At 37.7% G+C, this 27,568-nt stretch overlaps 1 protein-coding gene and 1 long non-coding RNA gene across 22 annotated transcripts in view; one reads left to right on the forward strand and one right to left on the reverse strand.

The window, feature by feature from the left end:
* ANK2 (ankyrin 2) overlaps positions 1 to 27,568 on the forward strand; it is a 571,823-nt gene that overhangs the window by 203,458 nt on the left and 340,797 nt on the right. The gene's annotated exons all lie outside the window — the stretch shown is intronic.
* LOC102116266 (uncharacterized) lies at positions 2,225 to 22,535 on the reverse strand. The gene is made up of 4 exons (XR_010586958.2): positions 22,410 to 22,535; positions 15,449 to 15,560; positions 10,167 to 10,261; positions 2,225 to 2,357 (listed from the first exon to the last, which is right to left on the reverse strand). It is a non-coding gene; the product is annotated as an uncharacterized lncRNA (long non-coding RNA).

A 27,568-nucleotide genomic window follows, 5' to 3' on the forward strand; every position in this document is an offset into this window, starting at 1 on the left:
AGATGTTGGGTTTATAGGCGTGAACTATGGTGCCTAGCCTGAGGCAGTCTTAATGATAATTTTTTCCTGATTAAAATCTACCAAAACAAGAAAAGAGCTTAATGAATGTATTTGAAAAATAGAATAATGTCACAATCCATTTAGAGGATAAGGATATAAAATCAGGGTATTGCTTTGCATTCAGGAAACAGGGAAAATAAATGATTTTTCTTTCTTTTTAGAATTTTTCACAAATATTCATTTGTTATGAGGCAGGAGCTATAGCATTAATTAATAAATAATAACAGCATGGAGCATATTCTTTGGAATGCAGTTCATGGCTTCTTGCCTGGGACAGCAGAACAGCTGTTTCTGCTAAATTACTGGAATGTGAGAAGCAGTGATGTAAACCCTTCAAAAGCACAGAGAGGGAAGGGTTTTTTTTCTTTCTCTTGAATTCCAATGAAAAGAAGCTTTTATTTTTTTTTTTATTTTTTATTTTTTTTTATTTTTTTATTTTTTTTTTTTTTGAGACGGAGTCTCGCTCTGTCGCCCAGGCTGGAGTGCAGTGGTGCGATCTCGGCTCACTGCAAGCTCCGCCTCCCGGGTTCACGCCATTCTCCTGCCTCAGCCTCCCGAGTAGCTGGGACTACAGGCGCCCACAACCGCGCCCGGCTAATTTTTTGTATTTTTAGTAGAGACGGGGTTTCACCGTGGTCTCGATCTCCTGACCTTGTGATCCGCCCGCCTCGGCCTCCCAAAGTGCTGGGATTACAGGCGTGAGCCACCGCGCCCGGCCTGAAAAGAAGCTTTTATACACAGAGAATTCAGAGTGCCCTATACTCTTGGAGCATAACGTTTGTTCTCCCTTGCATACTCCCATTACTCAGCTAGGTCGTTAGTGTGAGTTGTTTTTAACAGCTTCATGGGTCTCTAAGGATCAAGCTGAGACCAAGTTTGCCAAAATGACTGACCACTTATTCCAGTGATGGATCTATTGTAGTTTCTCACTTTCCACTCTTGTTTCAAGACAATATGGCTTTAAGTAAGAATTTTCCACATATATATATATGTATGTATGAGTATATGTGTGTGCGTGTGTGTATATATATGCCAAAGAGCCTTATTTTGGGGTGTAGTGTTCTGAGCCCCGACACTGTCTTTATAAGGAGATAACCTTCTGAAATATATGCAAGTATTTATGATTCATTGAATGAGATACTTTATTGTGTATTTATGAAAACCTCTGTACTTCTCTATGTGTTTGTTAGTTAATTCATGTTACATATAAATATGCATTAAGTAATCTGAGGCACAGCTTTTGAGGAGCTTGGAATCTAAATGGAAAGAAGACAGAGATGAAATTGTTTTAAGAATTAACTATGTTTTAAAATATTAACAATAACAAAAGTAATGCTTAAACAGCATTACCTTGAGCTTCCCACTTTGAAGCTGGCAGTCCTAGGATGGCTTTCTTCATCATCCATTTCCCTCTTTTTTAAACCTTCAGAGGTTTAAATGTTTCCTCCATTTGGGTAATTTTATATTAATATGTAAACCTTGACATAAAAATGTGGGGATTCTTTGGTGATTAGGGGTCTAGCAAGTTTGCTTCTACACACACACACACACACACACACACACACACACACACACACAGAGAGAGAGAGAGAGAGAGAGAGACCCTACCTGTGAAGGAAAATTTGGGCAAATTATCAATTTGTCCAATGAGTATTGCTGGACATATGTATTTGATAATACAAATAAGTGTAGAGACTAGTATTTCTTAGCAAATTCAGCAACACAATTCCCATCTTTTATGAAATGCATCCTTTACCAGATTGCAAACTGTTTCTATTAAAATCAATTCTAGTTTCCCTTCCTGAAATTGGACATTACTTATCTATATCATATTTGGTACTCAATTCCAGGATAATCTCATTTTCCAACTGGACAGGGCTCTAGTTCAAACCCTTCACCCTTCACAGTGACTTAGAATAGTTTAGAGATTTATCCAATGCCTCATTCTTGGTAAGTCTAGCATCTTAGTCACATCCTGTAAGCACTTGATCATTGCCTGCCACTAGGCACTGAGTGTACATGGAATTTTATGGTATAGTTCATTCATTTAGAGCTTACCATAATAGGGAAATTTAGAAAGTAAAAATGTAATTGCTACCTATTCTATTAATCTTGCTGACATTCTAATTCACTTACCTTGAAAAATTTAAGCCAGCAGATTTGGAGTCATAAGAATCATGGACTATTTTTAGCAGAGACTTCATATCACTTTTCATTGACTGGGTGATGCGCTGATGAGACTTGAAAAATTAGCCAAATTCCCATCATTGTGTTTTATCATCCTGATGGGAGCAATGCTGTTGAATTTCAAGAGGTTAGCACAATCAATACAATGAAGTTACAGCAAAAGGGGAGATGTCTCTATTATTGAGGTTTTATCAAAGTATTAAATGTTTGGTTTGATTTTTTTTTTTTAAATTGCACATACATACCTCTGGAGTGTCTAATAGTCAAAAATAGGTTGAGTATGATGAGGATAAATAGCTAATACATGTGCGACCTAATACCTAGGTGATGGGTTGATAGGTGCAGCCAACTACCAGGGCACATGTTTATGTATGTACCAAATCTACATGTCCTGCACATGTATCCTGGAACTTAAAATGAAATAAAATATTTTAAAAATAGGTTGAGTATGAATGAGAGAGAAAAGAGAAGTGAGCCAGTTCATCATTATAGGCTAAAGATTATAGTGAAATCAGATCACATCTTACATTTCACATTATTTTTTCTGTACTTAGATATTAAGCCCTCATTTCATTTCACAAACTCCCCACCAATGATCTAACCCAGCCAGATTCTGTCCCTGCATGAGCAGCCCCAGCTACCTCAGCCCCATCTGTCTCCACCTCCCACCCTAGTCCATTCCCTTGGCCTCCTCCATCTTTCTCATGCCCATCATGCATGCTCTATCCTTAGGTCTTTGGTGCAGAGAGGTCTACTCTGCCTGAAATGCTCTATATAGATATGCTTGTGGCTGACTCTCTGATTCCTTTCAGGTCCCTGAACAAATACCATTTCTCAGAGGCATTGTGTCTGACCACGACATCTGAGATAGCACCACCTCTGCTATCACTATCTGCTTATCATATGTTGCCTGTATCTCCACCGGCAACATTTCATCTTCATTTATTTAATTGTTTTCTGTCTTCATGTTAATGCACTACACCATATGCTCTATGACAGCGGGGTCTTTGTTTTGTTCATTGCAACATCAACAGCACCTAAATCAGTTCCTGACACTTAGTGGATGCTTCATAAATAATTGAGAGATAATCAATGAATTTTCTTCACGAGAAGATAATTTCTTTTGATTTAATCATATCTATTTAAAACTCCTTCTGTAGAAGACATGCACAGATGGGGGGAACACATTGAAGAACACATTCTTATTGGGGACCCCTCTACACTACGAGAAGATAATTTTGAAAGGCAACAGTGAAATAGATAAAGTCCCTTTCTTCCTAGGGCTTACAAAATTTGTTTTGTGTGAAAGGTAGACTTCAATTTAAACTTTCCATTATGGTAATGTTACACATATTCTAGTTCATTAGTACAGCACATATGCTCATATTAGGCTTAAAGAGACCAAGAAAGAGAATAAAAAACAAAAAAGAATATATATATATAAATTCCTTAATTTGTTAACAGCATGAAATTATATATTTATCAAAAGAGTATGCTCCTCCATCACAGAGGCAGTGTTTAATAAGGAATAGAATATGTTAATATTTTGCTCCTAAAGATTACTAGTATACTAGTCACTCTCTCAGATAGACACAGGTAATAGCCTGTTACTGAACTTTAGGATATTAGATTTCTTTTTCCTCATTAAAATTTTTCTCTCTCTAGTTACTTAGTTTGTCAATTGGACTGAGAGAGACAAAAATTTTTAAAGGATACAAAAATTTTCCTTGATCTGATCTAGAACTAGAAATACCATTTGATCCAGCCATCCCATTACTGGGTATATGCCCAAAGGATTATAAGTCATGCTGCTATAAAGACACATGCACACGTACATTTATTGTGGCACTATTCACAATAGCAAAGACTTGGAACCAACCCAAATGTCCATCAATGATAGACTTGGTTGAGAAAATGTGGCACATATACACCATGGAATACTATGCAGCCATAAAAAAGAATGAGTTCATGTCCTTTGTAGGGATGTGGATGAAGCTGGAAACCATCATTCTGAGCAAACTATTGCAAGGACAAAAATCCAAATGCCACATGTTCTCACTCATAGGTGGGAACTGAACAATGACAGCAACTGGACACAGGAAGGGAAACATCACACAGTGGGGCCTGTCATGGGGTGGGGATACGCGGTAGGGATAGCATTAGGAGCTATACCTACTGTAAATGACGAGTAATGGGGGCAGCACACCAACATGGCACATGTATACATATGTAACAAACCTGCACACTGTGCACACGTTCCCTAGAAGTTAAAGTATAATAACAATTAAAAAAAATTTTCCTTGATCTACAAAAATAAACACATGAAACACTATTTTTTTTTTTAAATCCAAGACTCTCAAGGGAATACTCCTCATAACAAACTATACCTGCCAGAAGTTTTGTAACTAAGCAAGAGTCACATGGCCTGTGGCCAGCAGGATAATTGCAAAGTACTTAAGGACAAATCGTTCCCTTGTGTCTTTGTAAGGACTGTATAACTCGTTCCTTAAAGACTCCAAAGGCATTATGCAAATTTAAATACACTTCTACTTCCCACTTACAAAGAGCATACAAGGAATGCCATATATGAATTATTGTTTGAGGCTAGAAGATAGCACAATTTAGGTTATTGTTTCTACGCATTTGTTAGTCACAAAATTTCAGGCCCTGTGATAGTGGTGAAAAGTAGAAAAAATGTGTTATTTAAATATTTATCTTTTCCATCATATGTTTTCTTTTAGATAAATAAAAAGAGGTCTATCTTTACATATTGTAACTACCTATATGTGTGAATTTTTAAATATAATATTTCATGGTATTTTTGGTGCCTCTCTTTTTGTAGGATACCATTGATTCATTACTCTTAGAGTTCTCTTTTCTTTCTTTTTTTTTTTTTTTTTTTTTGAGACGGAGTCTTGCCCTGTCACCCAGGCTGGAGTGCAGTGGCCGGATCTCGGCTCACTGCAAGCTCCGCCTCCCGGGTTCCCGCCATTCTCCTGCCTCAGCCTCCCGAGTAGCTGGGACTACAGGCGCCCACCACCGCGCCCAGCTAGTTTTTTGTATTTTTTAGTAGAGACGGGGTTTCACCATGTTAGCCAGGATGGTCTTGATCTCCTGACCTCGTGATCCGCCCGTCTCGGCCTCCCAAAGTGCTGGGACTACAGGCTTGAGCCACCGCGCCCGGCCTAGAGTTTTCTTTTCTATTATAATTGTAAAAAAGCTAAAGTTCTGAACATGATCATCTTTTTTTCTAATTCTTACATCCATAATTCATATACAAAGTTCTCCTTAATAGTCTTCTAGTTGGTCATATTGATCTTTTTTGCCCCCTTGCCTGAATTTTCCTTAAACAGCAATGATCTATCTATAGACATCACTCTAAACATGTTGCTGCTCTTTTGTTTTTAACAAGGTAACATGTACAAGGTGGCTACCTTCACAAATGATGCCCCTTACCCCACACAATGCATACATTGTGATGTAAAAATTGTGACAGAGGAAGAAAGGTTGTATATGTGGATTTGGGGAATCTGCCTGAGTGTCCCCATATTCCATTTCTTTTCTGTTACTCCCTTTAATAAATACACACATTTATTTCCTGGTAGGCCCATCTCCACTAGTATTCTTTACTTTGTCCAAACAAATGTACATTTCTCTTTGTGCCTTATGGATAAACTCCAAATTCCTGGCACATAATGTTTCTTCTATTCAAAACCTTGCTAAAAATTAATCTCTGTGACACTTTCTAAGGCTTCTCTTCGATCATGCCTTCATTCCTTCAAAATGAATGCAACTCTCTCCATATGCAGTTGTAATTAGCTTTGTACATTATGTTTCTTGGCTTCTTGTGAATGGCTAATGAGTACCTCTCTCTTTTTCTCTGTGAAATTTATAAATTTAAATTGCTAAGGAGATCTGAGGGTGGAGGGGAAGGGGGTCTCACTCTGAGATCAGAAATTGTTTTGTGAAAAAGCAGCTCTTGAGAGATGTAGAGGTATGGGTAGTATAACTAAGGTAGAGGAATGGTTGGTATACCTGATAGCTATGTCACTTTAAGAAGTAGGCAATGATATAAAGGTGAACTTACATAGATTACTTCACTTTCATGGGCATTTTAATTTTCTAGTTTATAAAATGTAAAACAGAAACAGCAGGTTAAGTAAATAAATGAAACTGGGTGGGCCCAAGAATTGCTTGGTTTCTTGGTCATTTTGCACTTTGGCACTCGATAGACAAAGGGTATATGGTACATTTATTTTCCCTCTTTACTATAAGGAAACAACACAAGTGCCGTAATATGTGGCCACGGACACTTGGGACTCAATATGTGGAAAGCAAATGCGCTGTTTAAAGGAGACCACTGCAACTTATCTCTATCTGTTGTTGTCATGTCAGAATGGGAGCACAATACTGACAGATTTGAGTTTTCAGACGAAGTAAGAAGATTTCTGTATGAGATCTCCTGACTTCTAAATGTGAATTCTAGCAAAACCCAAACCCCAACCATGTGGACTGAACTAAACACAACGAAGCCATATCCGGCCCACAGATTGCTGTGATATATATCCTGAAGATCCTTTCTGTGCCAGAGAACTATGATTTTAAATTCCTTGATAACAGAAACTGTGTCTACTCTTTTCTCTTCAACTATATCAACAAAGCATTTTAACTGGAGATCAACAACTGATCATCAGAGATTTTTATCACATCAAAACTTTCATTGGATTGAAGTTTTGTAGGAAAATTTGACCTACAGAGGTATTTTCAGTGGACAGAGAGCATTGATAATTCTGAGGACAACTATTTGTAAGAAAAGGCTCAAATGCTGAACTGTGCAACATAGAAAAGATTTAATAGCATGCAAAGAGAATAGATTGAAGTAGCTGGAGAGAATGGGATCATGTCTGGGAGTACAGGACGATGAGTAATCAAGAAGGGAGTTATTCATAATAGTCAACTCTGCTGACTGGCCTTTTGAAGGAAAAAAATAAAAAAATGATTAGTATAGGGAAGAAGCAATTTGATTTGGCTGAGAGGAGGTTATTGGAAACCTTGGAAATGGTGGCTTTTTTCAGTAGTTGGGATGGAAGCCAGACTGGAGAAGGTTAAAGGGATGAGAGGTGAGAAACTGGGAGATCCAGAGTTATGCTGCTTTTCCAGGAGATTGGACACAAAGAAAGAAGGGCTGGGATGAGAGTGGAGGAATCCATCTGTTTTAGTGAAGATGGTGTGCTGGATATGGGGAACACCTGTGCATGCTTGAAGCTGGATGGTGATACATCCTCTTCATTGTCCTTGGTATCTTGGAAAGTAAGTGATTATCTCCTTTTGACTTGGCCTATCTTGCATATGCAAATCCCTCTATGGTGTGTGAATAAACAAACAATTTTGATATTTTTTGGGTGGGATGATTAATAAAGTTATGACTCATTATTTGTGTATATTCAGAAGTTCAGTACCATCGCTAACTCACAAGTTACAGAATATACACTCTCTCTCCTGTGTTTGAAAATCACTCTAGTCTGTAAGTATCTCCAGATCCCTGGAATGAATCCGTAAAGGCAGGTTATGCTTCAATAAAGTTACTGTGGCGTCAGTCTGAGCCAAGAGTGTTCTGTGAGTATTTTTGCTGATTGTTCAGAACTGATCTCTGCCTGTTTACCTGCAACTCTTCTACTGAGCTCAGTGTCTATCTTCTTCCTGGGGCCACCATTACTGGAGTGGAACCATATGCTTCTGCCCTGGAGACTGCAGCATTATATTAGGTTGCCAAGAGCTAAGGAAGAGCTCATGTCTCCAGGTGTCTTACAGCCATTTCCTTTTATCCCTATTGAATGTTATGGCACACTTCCATGTTCACAAATTTAAATATTTAAATAAAATAACAATAGGCCCTGCTGGCCTATTGTTTGCAGAAAATTAAACATAACTCCTCATTGGGAGGTATATAAATAAATAGAAATAAATAGAAAATAAATAGAAATCGATCTATTTGTTGAAATTTTCTCAAAAACAAAGGTCATATAGAGGAAGGAGACTAGTGGCTTTATTTAAAAATGGTGATTTTGGATGAAATGATTGATTTTTTTGTTTACAGTACACTATCAGGTTATGTAACATAGTGACATAATTTTGTTTACGTTAAAGATAGCAAAATAAGATGGTGTAAAATGTGGATCCCCTGACTTCACCATTTATTTATTTCAAATGTTCTTCTACTCTGGTAAAGCTATTAAAATAGGTGACTATGATAATCCATCAAACAAACATTTATTTAACACACACTGTGGATTTTGCCTTAGTGGCAAAGGTAAACAATTTGCACATTTACTTGTATCTAGTAGGGGATGTGAGCAATTAAGCAACTGTAATAGAGTGCAGCAAGTGCCATGATGGGGGAATATAAAATACTATGAAAGCACAGAGTAGGCAAGCACCTGACCCAGTGGGACAGAGGCTTCTCAGAGGTAATGACCTTTGGAATGAGACCTGGTGGAGGTGTAGAAGGTAGCTAAACAAATGTGGTTCTAAACAGAGGGGAAAACAGGTGAGACTGTGCAGAGGTCAGTCAGAACACAGCAAGTTAGAAAAATGCAGAGAACATTTGTTATCTCCCGTTCATGCAACATATTAAGCACCTATTTTGTGGCAGGCACTGTGCTAGGCACTGGAAATTATAAAACGCAAAGGTGACTGTTTCATGATGTTTACTATGTAGTCAGGAAGCTGACACACTAAATAATTGCAGGATGGTATATAAGCACTACAATAGAGACATGTTCTAAGGACACAGTGGAACAAAGGAGGAAAAGCCAATTATGTTTGGAGGTATGAAGGAAGGCTGGAGATTTATTTTGCAACAACTCAAGTAAAAGAGGTCCTTTATTTTGTTTAGGGGCTTAATTTATAAATTGACCTTGTCCTACCAAGCTAACATGTTTGCTTTGAAGCAGGTTTTGGGATAAGAAATCTAAAATAAATGAGAAGAATGATTTTATTTGAGACAACGAAAAATGTGTAGTTTCTACAATGAGGAAAAATGATTCACTAACTCCCAGGTTGCAGGAAAGATACCCCGAAGACCACCTACTTCCATTATATATTGCTGTATGTGAACCCAATATACACAGTCTCCTCAAGTAGGGGATTGAAGTACTCAGTCAACTCAATCATTGTATATTAATATAAGCTAATATCTTGGAATAACATGTTGCTACGTGTTCTGTTTGTGTAACTCAGCTTCTAAAGACCTGATCATATCTGGTGTCAATGCAATGGAGTGGATTTAGAAGATTAAAATAAAAAGCTGGATTTAGAGTAACTGAAAAAACTCCAGGCAGTTTAAACATATGACGTAAGTGTGGATTATATATGACTTGTTATTAATTCTTAGAAAAATAATATTTAAAAAAGCAAAATTATTCTAAAGGAAGGACTCATGATAGGAGAATTTTTTTTTTTTTTTTTAGAAACGGGGCATTCTGTCATCCAGGCTGGAGTCAGTGGCATGATTACAACTCACTACCTCCTCTAACTCCTGGGCTCCAGCAATTCTCCTGCCTCAGCCTCCTGAGTAGCTGGAACTATAGGCACACCCCACTTCACCTAGCTAATTTTTATTTATTTATTAATTTTTTTGTAGAGATGGGGTCTTGCTGTGTTGCCCATGCTGGTCTAAAGCAATCCTCCCACCTCATCCTCCCAAAGTGCTGGGATTACAGGCATGAGCCACTGCCTAGCCAGATTTGGGTATTTTTAAAAGATAGCTATAAATGAATGTGGCAGGAGTTCTTTAAAATAATGAACCTTGAGGGCTTAAGAAACGACAGTAATTAGTGGGTATGAGGCCCACCAAGGTCCAATGAGTTGAAGTGAACTGCTCAGAGTTTATACCCACAGAGAGAGCCCGACCTGTTCACCTGTTCTTGTTCTTGCCAGTGCTTGCTCTCTGTCCATCCACGCCTCAGAATGACTGACTTATCTTGACGGCCAAAAACACCACTCTCAAAATGCCCTGGCAGATTAAAGAGGTACAGTTATGGGGATGTCTGTTGACCTTTTCTTAAATTCTGTGAGAGAAACAATAAAACATCAATACCTGGTCATTTGATTAACATCCATGCAATTTTACGTGGTTCTTGTTGTTCTATTTGACATTGAAATGTATCATCTGCTTTACTTTTTAATTTACTTGCTAATAAGATACAGTTTTCCACATGAAAAGTTAATAATTATATTTATTATCTAAAACAAAAATGTAAATTAAAAATCTTGTGTACTATGTGAATTATAAATACCATGAAAGGGCAATAAAATAATAGTGTATAGAAAGGTAATATTGAAAATGAAGCATGTGTTTCATCTGTAGAACTAACACAAAATCAGAAAAGAGTCAATTGTTTATATAACAGTAAAAAAAATCAACTAATATATTAGGGAAGGCTCAACCATTTAGAGAATGAAACATCTTATGTGTGACTCACTTGATATCTTCTTAAACAAGGTGATCATCTCTAACCTGGATGAACTGTTTAACAAGGAGAATGTTTGACACAAGAACCTACCTAATTTTCCGCAGCTCAATTCCATACTGATGAGATTTCAAACAACAGGACTGGTTTGGGACTACATGATTGATTAGGAGTCTAGAATATGTCTGTCAGATTTGTCCTTGATGCTCAAATTAGGCAAGATATCAAAAGATAGAAATAAAAGTAAAGTAGTTTTAAACGCAGAGAATAAAAATCCCATACAGAAAAGTACGATGCCTTTTGTAATGTAAATAAGGGATTGGACTCAGTGCGAGAAATGGAGGAAAAGAGCAGGAAAAGTCTGTTACAAGCTGAATATGGGTCAGTAATTCACTGCCATTGTTTAAAAAAAAATCTGCATCATGATGAGTGTGGCTTATATTATTTCTATGTTGGGAATGGCCAAGGTACTTTAAGAACTAAAAGGTAAAACTAAAGAATGTTAAAAAATAATACAAATAATAGGAAAGAAAGGAAAAGGAAGCCATAGATGAGTACAGGTTTAAAACATTTCAAAAGATGAGCTGAAAACTGACTTGTATAGACACTTTTAAGAATGGGAAAAGATTTTTAAGTGAGGGGGATGTTGATCATTTCCGCTTTATATTGAGATGGAAGAAAAATGGGCTTGGTGAAAGCAAAAAGACTTTTTGGTGGACCATCAGTGTGATAGACATTATGAGAGACAAAGAGAATAGTAAAATTACCATCCTGGAAAGCTTCACTAAGATAATGAATGGTCATTTTTCTTTAAGATTTAAGATATTTGCTTGCTTGAAAAATACTTAACAGCTGACTGGAATTGTCTGCCAGCTTTGTGACTCTAATTTGAAGTTTGCCAAAAACTCTTTAAAATATATTACAAATTTTAATTTAAAACAAACAGAGGGAAGAGCTATACAACATTAGTATCTGTGAGACTCCTATTAAGATGCATTAGAAAAAAATTACTTTTATAATAATTTATTAATTGGCTCAAAATTTCTCTTTATTGCATTTTTCTGGAGATATTTATCTTTCCCTGAACCATTCATTCATCTTGCCTTAGATCTATTTATTTAAGGACAGAGAGGATGCCTTGGGGACTGTTGCAGGATAATGGGCAGATGGGCTGACTTCTTGCTTATTAGTAAGCTGAGATGATTTGACTCTAAACTTCTTCCTAAGGGATAGAGGCACTTAAAATGAGGTTTACTCAATCATGGAAGTATAATTGAAGTAAAGATATTATTTCATCTCCCTCCCTCCCACCCCATTTCTATTTTTTTTGGTATTCTTGTTTGACTTGATGACTTAGTGTTATCACTGATGAAACCTTAAGTAGACCAGTGGTTTGTTCTTTTGTTCTTTTGTTATCAGGATGGGACAGATGTAACTGCAGGGTTCAGCAGGAGGTAGCTAGGAGAAGCTTCTCATTAAACAAGAATTGAGAAATCCCATCTGAACACCCCTTCTCCTATTATTTAGTAAATGGAGAACACACAATGAATAAAACAGAGAAATTCTTAATATCAAATGCAAGGGTATGCAAAACCTGCAGGAAACTCTATGTGTGCTTTTCTTCTTTCTTTCCGTCTTTTTCCTTTCTAAAACAAGACATTTGTATTCACTCAAGTTAATCATAGTGTGTTTTGAGGTAATCATAATTAGATGTAATTACTGTGCGGTCAAGTTATACCTTAATCGATGAGCCCAATTGAGTACTTTAGACATAAAGAACTTCTCAAACCCAAACATCCCCAAAATCCTTGACAGGAATGCTAATGCTAGCACAAATGAACCAAAGCATTATTTTGACTCTAATGAACAGTTCTATTTACTGTACCACTCTAAGGCTGTACACACTGTTTGAAAAATATATGCAACTTAAATCATAAGCCTGTTTGTTTTTTGAGGAAGAAAGAGATATAGAATGTTTTGGATTCATGTCTTCTTTTGTTGATCTAATTTTTGAATTGGTTTCTAATATAGAAAAGCTGTTGTTAGATGGCCTTGTCCCAGACCTGGGGCACGAACTGTGTAGAGAGTCAAGGAAGGGCATGGGTTAAAAATACAGAATGTGAGGCAGTGGATACTGTCTTGCCTCTGAGTCCTTTTCCAGTGCCCGGTGTTCTTCATTCCCACCTTCACCCTTTTAACTGTTATTACAGGGGGATTCCATGCTGAGAGTGTAAACCCTTAAACTTCTGAGTCTGATACTGTTGGTGTAGGGACTCTGGAAACAGAGTCTCAGGAATGATTATATGGTCCTCAAATCTTTCACTTAGCAATGAGTAAGGCTGTAACATGACTTTGAGGTATTGCCCAAAAGCAGCTACTTCTGTTATTCAAAGTCAGTGATACCAGTGAAAGATTTAAAAATCAGTTTAGGGAGGCTGGGCGCGGTGGCTCAAGCCTGTAATCCCAGCACTTCGGGAGGCAGAGACAGGCGGATCACAAGGTCAGCAGATCGAGACCATCCTGGCTAACACAGTGAAACCCCATCTCTACTAAAAAAAAAAATACAAAAAACTAGCCGGGCAAGGTGGCGGGCCCTGTAGTCCCAGCTACTCGGGAGGCTGAGGCAGGAGAATGGCGTGAACCCGGGAGGCGGAGCTTGCAGTGAGCCAAGATCCGGCCACTGCACTCCAGCCTGGGCAACAGAGCGAGACTCCGTCTCAAAAAAAAAAAAAAAAAAAAAAATCACTTTAGAGAGAAGGAAAGTACTCTTTTACAATTAAATGACTTGTATTTTTAAAATTTATTATTCAAAGAGACAGTCACCCTGTAGTGTTTTCCCCCGATAGGATAGGGCTCCTAGGCTGAGTTAGAATACTCACTCAAGTGCTTGTAGATAAATCTTTTCTGAAAATATCTGCTATCAAGCTTTTAGATGAAACATTCTTCTACCCAGGAAAACAGAGTTTTTCTAGAGAAATCCAATTTTAGAGTGAGCTTTAGAAGCTCCAGCTGACATTCGCTATATCATAAAATAGCTTCCAGTATCAGGAAAAGCATGTGCGTCCATGTGGAATCACAAGCACTACACCATTTGTCCACATTCGGCCGTTTAAGTTGGATTACACTTGAGAAAAATTAAATGGTCTCTCTCCTGTATTTGCAAAACTACATATTATTTGGCCTTAGGAACTTGATAAATAGGGATCCAAGGAATACCATGTTGCCACCAGTGTAGCATAGGATAGCATCTCTATTTCATATTACATGAGGACAGAATGGCTGAGTGTGTACCAGGACAACAACCTCAGAAGTTTTAACTGTAGGGTAACCTTCTTATTTTAGAAATTAAGACACTGAAATGCAGGAAAATGGTTATAATCCAATTAGTGGTTGATCCAGGAATGGGATTCTCATGTTCTATTTCTCCAATAAAGCAGAGAAAAAAGCTGGAAGTCTGTAATGGCATGATAGGGGAAAAGCGCTCTCTAGGGAATTTAATCTAGGAAACCCAGAAATACTCAAAACCAAACCAAACTCCTCACACATCAAATGCTAAGTTCGTGTTATTATCACATGCCTAGTTATAGTTTTGGAGAAAAGAGATTTATTTCTCTTATAATAGTTACAATTTGAGAAAGAAGTGTGTGTGTGTGTGTGTGTGTGTGTGTGTGTATAAAGTATCTAAACTGCAAGTTGCTCAGATGGAATTTGTCACTTTTATTACTGCCCTTATCCAATATTATAAAGAATCCCATCCATGTATGTGACTCTTTATGATAAATAACAAATGGATAGTTTCTATTTAAGTGATCTAACTGCCCCTTTGTTACTAGCAGTTGACCCCCATATTGACAACCTCCAGCAATCACCTGCCTTGCTTCTCTCCTTCTACATTGTCTCACTCCTACACAGATGCCTGGCTCTCTGAATTATAGGTAGAGCTGTCTTAACTATCTTGAACAATGTGTCTTGGCTTGCTGGCTGAGCCTCCACTGCCAGCCAGGTTTCCAGACCCAGTGTGTAGATCTGCTCTTTTCCTGCTTGCTTCATTTTTCTGTATGTTGCCATGCCCAGTTAGCTAATGGAATAGAATGAGTAATTTGCTGGGAATTACCTAAAAAGTTCAAGAGGAAGAAGCTTTGACTCCCAGGAAGACCTGGGTTAAATATTGGAAAAGGAATACCTTGAAGATAGTTTGAGATAGGAACCTTGATAGGAGCACCTTAAGGATGGTAATTATGTCAAGAGGGGAAATCAAGATAACTTTTTACTGGGTCATGAGTGTTCCTTAGATTGTCAAAAAAGAGAAATCTGCTGTTTGTTTGTATTTTTATTTAGCTTATAACCTGATGTAGTTTTTCAATTAAACTAATAATCTAGTAATCTTGATTTATCCGCAATCTATTCAATTGATCAAGAAATACACACTGTCTGCTTTGTGACTAGCATTACTGGAAAGAAAATATTCATGAGAAAAGACTGCAGCCAATATAAAGAAACCTCCTGGGGGTGGTTTTAACTGTCCTAGGTTTAAGTGAAAGTGGGAACACATTTTCCAGGGAGAAGAGAGTACCTTTTTATGCATGTCCTTGAGGGCAAGAATCATGTCTAAATTATGTTTTTATCTGTAGAAAGGAGAAGAGAAGCTGGCGCTTAGCAGGTGCATAATAATGTTTGCTGAAGAAATATTGACAATCTTTCTGGGAAAATGTAGAGAATGAGTAAATTACCTGATTCTTTTCCAATTAATGACATCCTTCTCTTTTCTCCACTTCCTGGCTTAGGCTACCATGATGGGGAAATGCAGTTTGGTAATGCTACTGGAGTATGAAATTCATTTTCCTATGGAAGAAATGTTTAAAACAACAGTTTAGACATTATTAAATAGATATAATAATTATTATTCATTAAGTGTAGTTAATAATGATTAGATATAATTGAAAACTGTTTTACAGAGAACAAATGTTTTTGTTGGCTATCTAGGAACTCAAGCCATATATAATAAAATTTCTAGGAACAAACTTTGTGTTCAAACCTTGAGAACCTCATCGTTTTTCTAAGTTGGGTTGACATCTACCTTCCTTTTTTTAACTTTTTTTCTTAAAAATAGGCTTTTCTACTATTCTAGATGTTATGAGTCTGTGGAAGAAATAACAGATACCAAGCGTGGCTTTCACTCAGAATAAAATGATCTGTATCAAAAGGTATTTTTTTTTTTTTTTTTGGTGTGTGCTGCAGGTGGGTTGGGAAGGGAGTGTTCTGGATTTATCCAGTTGGAAAGAAAATACAGATGCATATTAAGCAGTTAGTGAGAACTAGCTTGTGTGATTAATATAGACAGGAAGTGGCATAGTGATCAAAAGAGAAGGAAAGTTTTATGTAGTTTGTCATTTTTAGAAAAAGCTTCATGGTCAGTTTGGGATTTGAGGTGGGTAGGTTTTAGGGAGATGAAAGAAAATAAAATAGGTAATTTTTTTTGTTTTGTTTTTTTTGAGATGGAATCTTGCTGTGTCTCCCAGGCTGGAGTGCAGCGGCATGATCTCAGCCTCCCGGGTTCCCGCCATTCTTCTGCCTCAGCCTCCCGAGTAGCTGGGACTACAGGCGCCCGCCACCACGCCCAGCTAATTTTTTGTATATTAAGTAGAGACAGGGTTTCACCATGTTAGCCAGGATGGTCTTGATCTCCTGACCTCGTGATCCACCTGCCTCGGCCTCCCAAAGTTCTGGGATTACAGGCATGAACCACCATGCCCGGCCAAAATAGGTATTTTTTAATCTGGAAATTTTTCACCAGCCCAGGAAAATAGGATTTGATGCTCCTCTTAGAAGTTCTCGTAACTCATCCTTAATAAAAATTTGATCATATTGTATTTTGATTTATCCATCTCCTTTTATAGATAATTGAGTAAAATGCTTGAAGGCAGGAATGTGTAGATGCATTTGGGCAATAGTTGGAAATGTTTCACCTTTATTCTGAAGATACTGAAGACTAAAAACTTTTTTTATGAAGAATAAAAATACAACTGTCTGGAAATAAGATTGGAGGAGAAAACATGAAGACAGGGAGATAGTAAATCCTGTTGATTAAAATAATTCAGATAGAAGATAAAAAGGGATGGAGCAATAGAGAATGGAAGGAATACCTAAGATGTATTTCCAAAGAAAAAACAAAATGTTTTATTTACTGGATGTAAGAAATTGAAAAGAGGAAAGGGAAAAGTTACTAGAGGTTCAAACATAGATTTTTAAAATTTCTGTCCAAATTAATGGGTAAAATGCCATAGCATTTGTACAACTGCCAAAACTGTTTTGCAGGTCTAAATAATTTGCATAATTACTGTCAGTATTTCTTTGTTCCTTCATTATTTTTCAACTCTATTTGTTGACCTTGAGAAAATTAGGTACCGTAGTCTCATATGTCTTCCAATGTCTGTGTTTTCTAGTGGAAAAAGAAAAGGGAATTGAAAACAAAGACAGCTACATTACATTTTGCCTGATATTGAATCATTGGCCATTTAATCTGCTCCTTAAAACTCTCTTTGAGTCATTTTTTCCACTTTGAAATGTAGCTTCATACATTCAAGGACTTTTAGTAGTAAAAAAAAAATGTAGAAAATTATCTGAGAGTTTGGATGCCACATCCAGGACTTGAAACAAACAAAAAAGAAAATTATCTAGGAAAAAAATTAGAGAGTAATCACACATTTGAAGAGATACAGAAACTGAGGACCAAGTAAGTTATATGATTTGTTGTGAGTCCTGTTGTCAGTTAAGGACAGCATGGGGCTTAAAATCTGTGTGTGTTGACCTTCAGCCATTGCTTCTGATTGTATACCATAGTGATTTGGGTAAGACTACAGATAATCTTCCAAATGTTTATAATTAAGCTAACTTACATCTTACTACACAGATATGTATGCCTGCAGGAAATTCGAGGGAAAATTCATCTAGTTTTCACTTAAATTTAGACTGTGACAAAGGACAAATTCACACTTTGTGCCTCAACTGCAAAAAAACCTGTATTTTTTGAAACTTTCTGTTGAGATAATGTTCTGTAGATTTCTTGCATTTCTGTACATCTTGTAAGCAGAGGCACTGACTGTCTTTGTTCTAGATTATTTTTTTCAAAGATGTTGGTATAGCAAGCAGCACAGAGAAGCAAAAGGCTGGCATGCTTACTAGCCAGTATAATAAAGATAAAGGTTCCCTCTGGAGCAAAGTACATACATACTTATTGCCCATGATAAAAGATTCAGGCTTCTTAAACTCAGGGTTTCTCTCTGGTACACAGCCTGCTGAGTGTACTGGCATCTATCTAGCCTGTACACATTACTTTAATTGGGAGAAGGGAAACTGACACAAATATGCTGATGCTACTGTTGCTTGCAGTGGTATATAATAATAACAGCTCTTTGTTTCTGACCTGGGAGTCTCATATCTTCTACCACAATCTATGAGATTGTAGCAAACTAACTTGTTAGCTTGCAAATAGGATAAGATCTCAGTTCCTTCACAGTTCAACACTTTCTAGGCTGACAGATTTATGGGCCCAGGAGATACTCTTATACTTGGTTAGGCATAAGTAAAATTGAAAATGTTGTAAATCAATGGACTTAACTAAATTTTTACTTAGATTTCTACAGTTTTAATTAGAACAGCTTAAGGTCTAAGTGTGGCATTAATATTCTGGGTCTCAACTGATTAGATTTGTGAAATACTAATATACTTAGTTGCTTTCATCAATTTCAATCTGTATAGCATTAAATGTATTATTATTGTTGTACTCTAAACGTTTTTGCAAATTAACAGGCTTGCAAAAGTTATTTTTTGACACTTATGCAAGATAAACTGGCAAGCAGATACTATGTAGTAATTTGTATAGTCAATGTGACCAAAATAGAAGGATTGACCATACTTTGGTTCCTAAGTTTTTTTGTGTAGGACTTGATGAAATTTCTTGAGGAGGATTGTTTTTCCTACTTGAATTTGGATACTCTCCAGGTCTGATTATCACCACATTATCAAGGCCCAAGTCACAATTTGTTCTTGGTAGTTAAGCAGATTAAATAATTAAAGTAGATATTTTCTATTCTGGTGTTACTGTAAGCCAGAAACATGAATAAGGCCTAAATAGAAAAGAACAAGGGAATTTATCAGATATGTAGGTTTTGTTAAGGCCCAGCCCAAAAAATATCCAATATTTATGTAAATCAGAAATAAAGACTAAATTCTAGACTGCAGTAGCAGGTTGTTAACAAGTTAATAAACTTTCTTCCAACTCTATTATGTGTTTAATCATTTTCCTAGTATAGAGTTTGAAGCTAACAAAGAATAAATATGCTTGCACTACATGTGTCCCTTTATAGACATTAGTTCAAATCAGTTCTAAGTTATGATATATTTTTGTTTCATTTTTAAGCTTGTTTTTTAATTATCTTTTTTTGTATAGAATTTAAGGCTGTTAGGAGGTCATATAGATGTTATGTAGAAGAGGAGGGGCCAAGGAGAGTGCAAAGAGAGAGGCTAAAGAGAGAAAGTTCAAAAAAAGCTGCACTGTAGTTTAATATGAAAGAATTCCGGTGAATTGATTAGACAGTGGCTCACATTCAGAAAGCAGGATACATGAAACTCATCTGCGAAGATCAACAAAGACTTTTCTTTGAGAGGAAATAATAGAGTTTGACCCAGTAATATGTAATCATTTCAGAAATTCATTGATAATTTTTTTTTTTTAAATGAATAAAGGGAATGCAGAACACTGCAGTTCTGGCTAGCAGAGTCTGTTCCTTTGGGAAAAGACCCCCTAGTATAGTATGCAAAGTCAGCCTGTCTGCTTTCTCTCTCTCTGGCCTACTTTACTTACTGGCCATCTGTGGCCTAGTACATTTTCCAAGATGGCTCCCCTTCCATATGCTCTACAGCAGTGTGACCTTTCCACCTACCTCTCAACAAGAGGCGGAGTCGATTTCTTCACCCCTTAAACCCGGAAGGGCCCTGTGACTGCTTTGACCAATAAAATATGGCAGAGCCCTTAATTGGATAGGCACTTGCCATTTCCTGGCCTCTAGGAAGCCAACTGTAATAAAAGAATACAACTACATTCAAATCACCATACAGTGAAAACCCAAGCCATGGGGAGAGGCCTTGAAGAATGAAGTGCCACATGGAAAGAGAGAGAGCACCAAGCACCAAGAAATCAAGTATGTGAGTAAGGATGCCATGGTAGGAGTAGATCCTCCAGCCTGAGCTGCCCCAGCTGACACTGCATGTAACAGAATGAATCAGCCAGGTGAGCCCTTCCTTAATCCCCGACTCACAAATTTGTGAGAAAAATAATATTAGTTTAAGACAGTAAGTTTGTGAGGTATTTTGTGAGGTAATAGGTAATTAGAATGCCACCATTCCTGACTGGATGGTAGGTAGAAGTTGGAGATTAGAAGTTAGAGAACACTAATAGGTAATACACTCTTTCTGTTATTTTTTTTTTCCTAAATGGAAGGAATTGTAGTGGTCAGTCATTAATAATTAATTCACAAGAGTGATAAAGATAGCAAACTGACTTCCTTTGCCATCTATTTTTTTTTTTTTTTACTATAGCTATTTATTTAAAGGCTCCTTGAAGCTTTAATGTTCATATTATCATTGGTTTCCACCATTCTTGAGTTTCTCTGGCAAAGGGTAATGTGAAAAACAGGCTCATCTCCAAGTTAATCCTCTTTTGCCTTCTTCTACTTAGATTTTATTATACAAACCCTTGATCTTAACTTGTGGTATTTTGCAGCATTTTGCAAAACCACAATAACAACAAAAAATCGTTTTCTCTTATTCAGCTTTCTACTTGTAATGCCTGAAGCATCTGAAACATTTCTGCCTCGTAGATAATGATTTATGTATTTTTTTCCTCAGAGCACCGAGCAATTGCTGGGCCTATGTGTTTGCTGAGGAGTGGGGGCTCCTGAATTCATTTTAGCCAAAAGACACCCCACTAGAATATATTAACACTGGATTAGGAATAAGAAAACTGAGAATTTAGTTCAAAGGTATATGCAACCTTGAGTAGGTAACATAGCCTAGGGGTTCCAATTTTCTTACTTACTAAGAGGTAGGAGCTGGATGCAATGGTTTCTAAGTTACCTTCTAACATTGGGATTCTTTGTGTTCTTGTAAATTTCACCACCACCATGGGTACATATCTTTTAAAATATGATTTACATTTATAATGGACTTAAATATGGAGGCCCTAGGTTATTTGTTGACTTTTTATCAATGGGCCCAGACTTTTTCTTCATTGTTAAAAGAAAAAAATTTGCCGTAACTTATTTTTAAGCTGGTTTAAGATAGAAAATGTTTACAGTAATAAAATTAAGTTGCCCCTGAAAAAAATATGTGTTTCAAGGACATGACCTGCCCCAATGTGCTATTTATTTGCATTTACAGGAAAACCCAATTATAACAGCTATTTTCAAGAACTAATATCACTAGAGACTGAATGTATAGTAGAGCAAGCAGATGATAATGCGTCCTAAAAAACTGACCTAGCCGGGAACATGTACATGGTGAGCTCACCCACATTTTGTTATTCTTCTGTGAAATTCTACATTTCATCTAAAATATTGTTGCTGATATTTATGTAAAAGAAGACATAATTAATCACTAGGCTAAATTTAGTATTTGTCTCAGGTGAAGTGAGGTGCTAAAATTGTATGTCATGATTTCCAAAAGTTCTCTTTTTAGATTGGACAGGGTAAATTTTGCAACCAAGTTACCTTTGGTAAACCTTATGTTGGACTGGCGTAAAGCGAAAACAAGCAGTCCCTAACCAATTGCTGCTGCTGCTTCTTTAAAATCCATCTCAGTGAAGCCTTGATTGAGTTGGTTGCAATTCAGGAAGGCCACGCTCCATATATACATCAGACACAAAGGTCTTTCCTCCCTTAATCATTCACTGAGGGGAGTAGTTGTTTAGTGGACTCGTTTCTCTCTGGTTTCTTACATCTTAAGCAAGAATTTATGGCTCCTTAATTTCAAATCATAGCAGGTAAGATGTAATGCCAGCTTTTAAAGCTCATCCGTGTGAAGATGACCATGGTGTAAAGGCTACTTAGTGAGGTGGCGTGAGTGCTGCGTCCTGTCTTCCCTATGCTAACTAGTTGTGCTAGCTTGAGAGCAGTCCCTAATCGTTTTGGGTCTTGTTCCCTCCTTTGTCAAATGAAATGAATTTCACAAATTTTTCTTTGAGAGCCCTTCCCCATGTGAGACTTTTGTGATGATGAAGTCTCTGTTTGGGCAAGATGCCTTCCCACTGTCCTCTTCTTGTTTCTCACTTCCTCCTAGGACTTGTGAATATAACATTTTTAGTGGTGACAGACTAATGCATTTGTCCACCCCTCATCATCTTCTCTCTCCAGGACTGCTGTTATAGACTTTTAGATACCTCTCATCACATCCATTCTCTGCTTAGTTCCCATCCAGTAACGCTTTATAAGGAATGCTCTTTACAAAAACTTCAGATTTTATCATTTCACTTCTCTCTTTAAACCATTAAATGGCTTTGATGGCTTTTAGGTCTAAATCCTGAATCCTTAACGTGGCCTATTGAGCTCTTTACTCCCTTCAACTCTGGCATCTTCCCATGTCCCCCTCTGTTTTCATTTAAATGTGCTGCAATAAGCACACATGATATACTTTTACCAAGGGACAACTGGTGATATCAGGCTGAGGATGTTGCTGGGTGTGGCTGCTCAAATCTCTCCAGCTCTTCGTGGGAGATGGGCTCAGTCTTGTGGTCATGGAATTCTTCTTGCCTAGGCATAAGACTGGTTCTTCTATCTCCAAACATATTCCCTGAAACTTCAGAGGAAGTATGTTACATGGTTGCAAAATCCGCCCCTTTTTAGCCATATGACCAGTATATAACATCCTAGTTTTAGGAAATATTTTCCATAAGCTAACAGGGCCATCTTACTACACGGTTCACAAGCTATATAATTATGATTAGGTATGACACGTCGGTACTGTATTAGTTTAGGCTGCTGTAACAGAATACTATAGACTGGGTAGCTTAAACAACAAACATTTATTTCTCATAGGTTTGAGGACTGGAAAGTCCAAGATCAAAGTGCAGGCAGAGTCAGTGTCTGGTGAGGGCCCAGGCCCACTTTCTGGTTTGTAGATGACTGTCTTCTCATTGCATCTTCACATGGCTGAGAAACAAATAATCTTTCTTCTGTTTCTGCTTGAGGGCACTAATCTCATTCATGAGCAGTCCACCCTTATGACCTAATTACCTCCTCTGATAGTTAATTTTATGTGTCAGCTTGACTGGGTTAAGGAATACCGAGATAGCTGGTAAAACATTATTTCTGAGTGTGTCTGTGAGAATGTTTCTTGGAAGAGATAAGCATTTGAATCAGTCCACTGAGTAAAGAAGATTCACTCTCACTGATGTGGGCTAGCACCATCTACTCCACTGAAGGTGCAGATAGAACAAAAAGAGAGATGAAGGATGAATTCTCTGTCTTTTTCAGTTGGGACATCCATCTCTTCCTGCCCTCAGACATCAGACTTTCCAGTTCTAGGCCTTCAGAATCCAGGGTTTACACCAGCCCCTCCACCCTCTCTCTGGTTCTTGGAGTCTCAGGCCTTTGGCCTCAGCCTGAATTACACCACCAGCTTTCTTGGTTCTCCAGTTTGCAGATGTTTTATTGTGGGACTTCTCAGCCTCTGCAGTAGTATGAGCCAATTTCTATAATAAATCCCCTCATCTATTTATATATCCTATTTGTTCTATTTCTCTAGAGAACTCTGACTAATATACTTCCCAAAGGTCTTGTCTCCCAACACCATCACATTGGGGGTTTGAATTTCAACATGTACATTTTGCAGGGATGCAAACATTTGGTCAGTAACAGATACCTACATGGGACACTGATAGTCTATGGATAAGCATGCTTCCTGAAACTTTTAGGCCTAGGATGGAGTCACTACTGCAGGCCTGGCTGGAAGCTACCATTCAACTATGTGGGCCTCATCTCAGTTCTGCCAATGTCATGGTCTTTTCCACCAGAGGGCATTCTCCAGTGCTGTTGTTTTTGCTCAAATGATTCTTTAACTCCCACTTACACCTTCCTTTTCATTTAGATAATTTCTATTTACAGCTCAGATCTTCTCAGTTTACAAGTCACTTTCTCTCAGAGACTTTTCTTGTTCTTTCAGACTAGGTTGGGTGCCCCTGTTTTATGCTTCTGTAATACCCTTATCTCCTACAGAGGCTGTTACTGTATTTCTAGTTCTATGACCATCTCTAGCTTTAGATTGTAAACTCTGTAAGGAAAAAGATTATCTAGTTCATGCCAAAGCCCCAGCAACTAGCATGGGGTCCAGCATGTAATAGTCAGTGATCCTCCAAAAATCTGTTGGATGAATAAAGGAATAAATAAATAGAGAGGAGAAAGACATAGGTGAGAGGAACGAAAGGATCTCAAGGAGGGAGAGGAAGTACTTCTTGCTGATGCTGATGGTGTAACTACTAAGAACTGGGAGAAATAAATAAAAAAGGCCTCTTGCCTGGCCCATGATCCTCACTTTAGCTTCCAAGGAGGTGGAACTACTAAATAGAGTTCTTCCAGGTCTTCTATGGAAAAGAAGAAGTATTGACTAACACTAGGACAGACCCTTGGCAATTCAGGGAAGGCACTGGAAGAGAGCAGTCCCCAGGCCCAGAAGTAGATCTAACCCCAACTCTGTGTACATTCCAACAAATACATGGGGCTTTAAAAAAAAATAGAGGCAGGGTCTCACTATGTTGCCCAGGCTAGTCTTGAATTCCTGGGCTTAAGTGGTCTTCCTGCTTTGCCCTCCCCAAAGCACCAGGATTAAAGGCATGAGCCACTGTGCCTGGTTGACCAGGGGTCTTTTTATTGTGAATTTTGGCAAGCTGGAGTTTCTCTTTGTTATCTTTATATTCGTATATTTCCCCCACTGATAACAAAAGTATAAAAAAGAATGAAACAAGAAGAATTCTTAGGGAACCTCAAAAAAGTCATGTGTTTGTTTGTAAGATAGGCAAGCATTCTGTGTTTACATTCTCAGTGAGTCAAGAAGGGAGACCACCAGGGTCAGAGCAATGACTTTTGGCAACAGAAAAGGAAACAAAGGATTTATTGAGGAAAAGTGGAAGGAGGAAAAGGAGAGTAGACAGAAGCTGCTCTGGGATTGTGATTCTATAGATCTGGCAGGCATTCCTTTTTGCTACCCACCCCCAATAAACAATATTTTTCTCCTCATCTCTTCTGATCTCCCTGTAATTCCTTCTGGTTCCCTTTCTTACCAGACTAGTGCCTTCAATACAGGACACAGGATCAATCTTCAATAGCTAAGAATGTTGGTGCAATGGGAGTGTCATTCATATAACAGACATCCTAAAGTGGAAATATAACTATGTATTCCCTTAAAAACATAGGTAGATATGGTTAGTTACCATAGGCTAGCAGTTTTCGTAAAGAACACCATAATCTCAGTGATTAGACTCGCATGAGAAAAAGTTACTTGTGTCCTATGAGGTTTAATAAAAAAGGGAATAAGAGGTACTCTGCTCCACACAGTAATTCAGGGATTCAGCCTTTCCCAAATCTTTGCTCTTCCACCTTCTAGGTTTTTTTCTGCCTGTGTATTCAGCTAGCAGATGAATAGAGATTATTCATGGGAGGGTTTATTAACTAGGCTTGAATGTGGCATACACTTCCACCTACACTCTACAGGTTAGAACTAAATCTCAAGACTGCAACCAACTATAAGGGAGGATGGAAAATATGACTGTACTAGTTTCTTAGGGTTGCTATAGCAAAGCACTACAAACTGGGTGGCTTAAAATAACAGAACTGTATTCTCTCACAGTTATGCAGACTAGAAGTGCAAAACAATGGAGTCTTCAGGGCTATGTTCCTTCTGAAGGCGCTGGCGAAGGATCCTCCCCTGCCTCTTCCTAGCTTCTAGTGGTTGCTGGCAATCCTTGACATCCCTTGCCTTATAGTTACATCACTCCAATTTCTGCCTCTGTCTTTGCATGGCCATCTTTTCTCTGTGTGTCTCTACATCTATTTTTTTTCTCATCCTATAAGGACACATGGTCATTGGGCTAGCCCACCCTAGTCCATTATGACCTCATCTTAATAGGATTACATCTTTAAAGACCAATTTCCAAATAAGGTCAATTTACAGGTGCTAGATATTAGGGCTTGAACATATCTTTTAGAGGAATACAGTTCAACCCACAACAGTAGTCTAGCTATGTGCCCAAAAGGAAAAGAAAAATGTTTTGGTGTCCCCTATTGGATCTTTGCCAAGTTGTTAAGATTTTCTATAATAAGTGATAGTGAGTGGGAAAGCCTTTTGAGGGCTTTAGAGAACTGAGATTTTTTCACATAGTTTCTGTGAAAAAATGTGTTTGTAACAACAGACAACTCTGACTCACAAATGGAGATAATCTACCTGTAAGACATAAAGGTTTATACTACAGGGAACTTTACCACACTCAAATAATGTTATGAATTTAAATAGTATGTTAGAGCTCTTAATACTATTAACTCTCGTTGTTTAATAAAATAGAATAGGCATATGAAAATTAGAATAATCACCTCTAAAACTCCATGCCTTTAAAATATGCTTAACATAAAACCAATAAAGACATCTTCATATTTCTACTTGGGTCATTGTCATCTGACAGTGGTTTCTGTTCCTAGCATTTTCCATCTTAGTCTTTGTTCATCTTATACTTTATTAAGTGGCTGCTTTTCATTGAAGCTGGCCATGATTTAATAAAAGAACAACAGCCTTCAAGTCTATTGAACTTAAGCTCTATATCTTATTAACTTTCTTACTTTGGACAAGTCACCAAACCCACTTTCTATTTCAGTTTTCTCACCTGTACTGTGATTGACACTAACCTTCTTGTGTGGTTATGAGAATCCCTTAAAGTCACTTAGTATTTATTGAGCATCTGTCATATGCTGGAACTCTTATAGGTGCTTGTAACATATCAGTGAGAACAACAAAGATCTCTGTTCTCATGGAGCTTCCATTCTAGGGGCCAAAATGGTTTTACGAATTATAAAATGCAAATGTAAGGTATTATCATCATTGCTATCATGTCTGCAGCAACTCCATTTTCTCAAATATCTGTAAAAATCTTATTTAAAATTATTTATAGCTCTCAGATATCAGAAAGTACATAAAGGGAAAGAAAAATCTAAGAAATAAAAAATAATCTTTTAGATGTCTAATTGTAAATAAAAACTCATAGTAAATACTGAAAATGTTTCTTTACTGCATTTAAAAATAGTTCCTAGTCCCCTATTATATGCCATGCACTGCAGTAGGCTTTATGTGGCATGCCAAGATAGATATTAATCCTACCCTCAAGGAGCTTAGAGTCCAGTTAGGGACACGCCCACTGGAAAATGTACTATTAGGATAGGAAGTGAAGAATACTCGGCAGACAGGCACAAGGAAATTGATGGACAGCTTTCAGACGAGGAAAGGTGACTGCCCAGACACTTACAACATCTTGCTGACGCTTTCTTTTCTTTTTTCTTTTTTTTTTTTTTTGAGATGGAGTCTTGCTCTGTCGCCCAAGCTGGAGTGCAGTGGCATAATCTTGGCTCGCTGCAACCTCTGCCTCCCAGGTTCAAGCGATTCTCCTGCCTCAGCCTCCCGACTAGCTGGGATTACAGGCACTCACCACCACGTCCAGCTAATTTTTGTGTTTTTAGTAGAAATGGGGTTTCACCATGTTGGTCAAGCTGGCCTCAATCTCCTAACCTCGTGATCCACCCACCTCGGCCTCCCAAAGT

This window comes from Macaca fascicularis, chromosome 5, assembly GCF_037993035.2.
Source record: "Macaca fascicularis isolate 582-1 chromosome 5, T2T-MFA8v1.1".
In the NCBI taxonomy this organism is placed as follows: domain Eukaryota; kingdom Metazoa; phylum Chordata; class Mammalia; order Primates; family Cercopithecidae; genus Macaca; species Macaca fascicularis.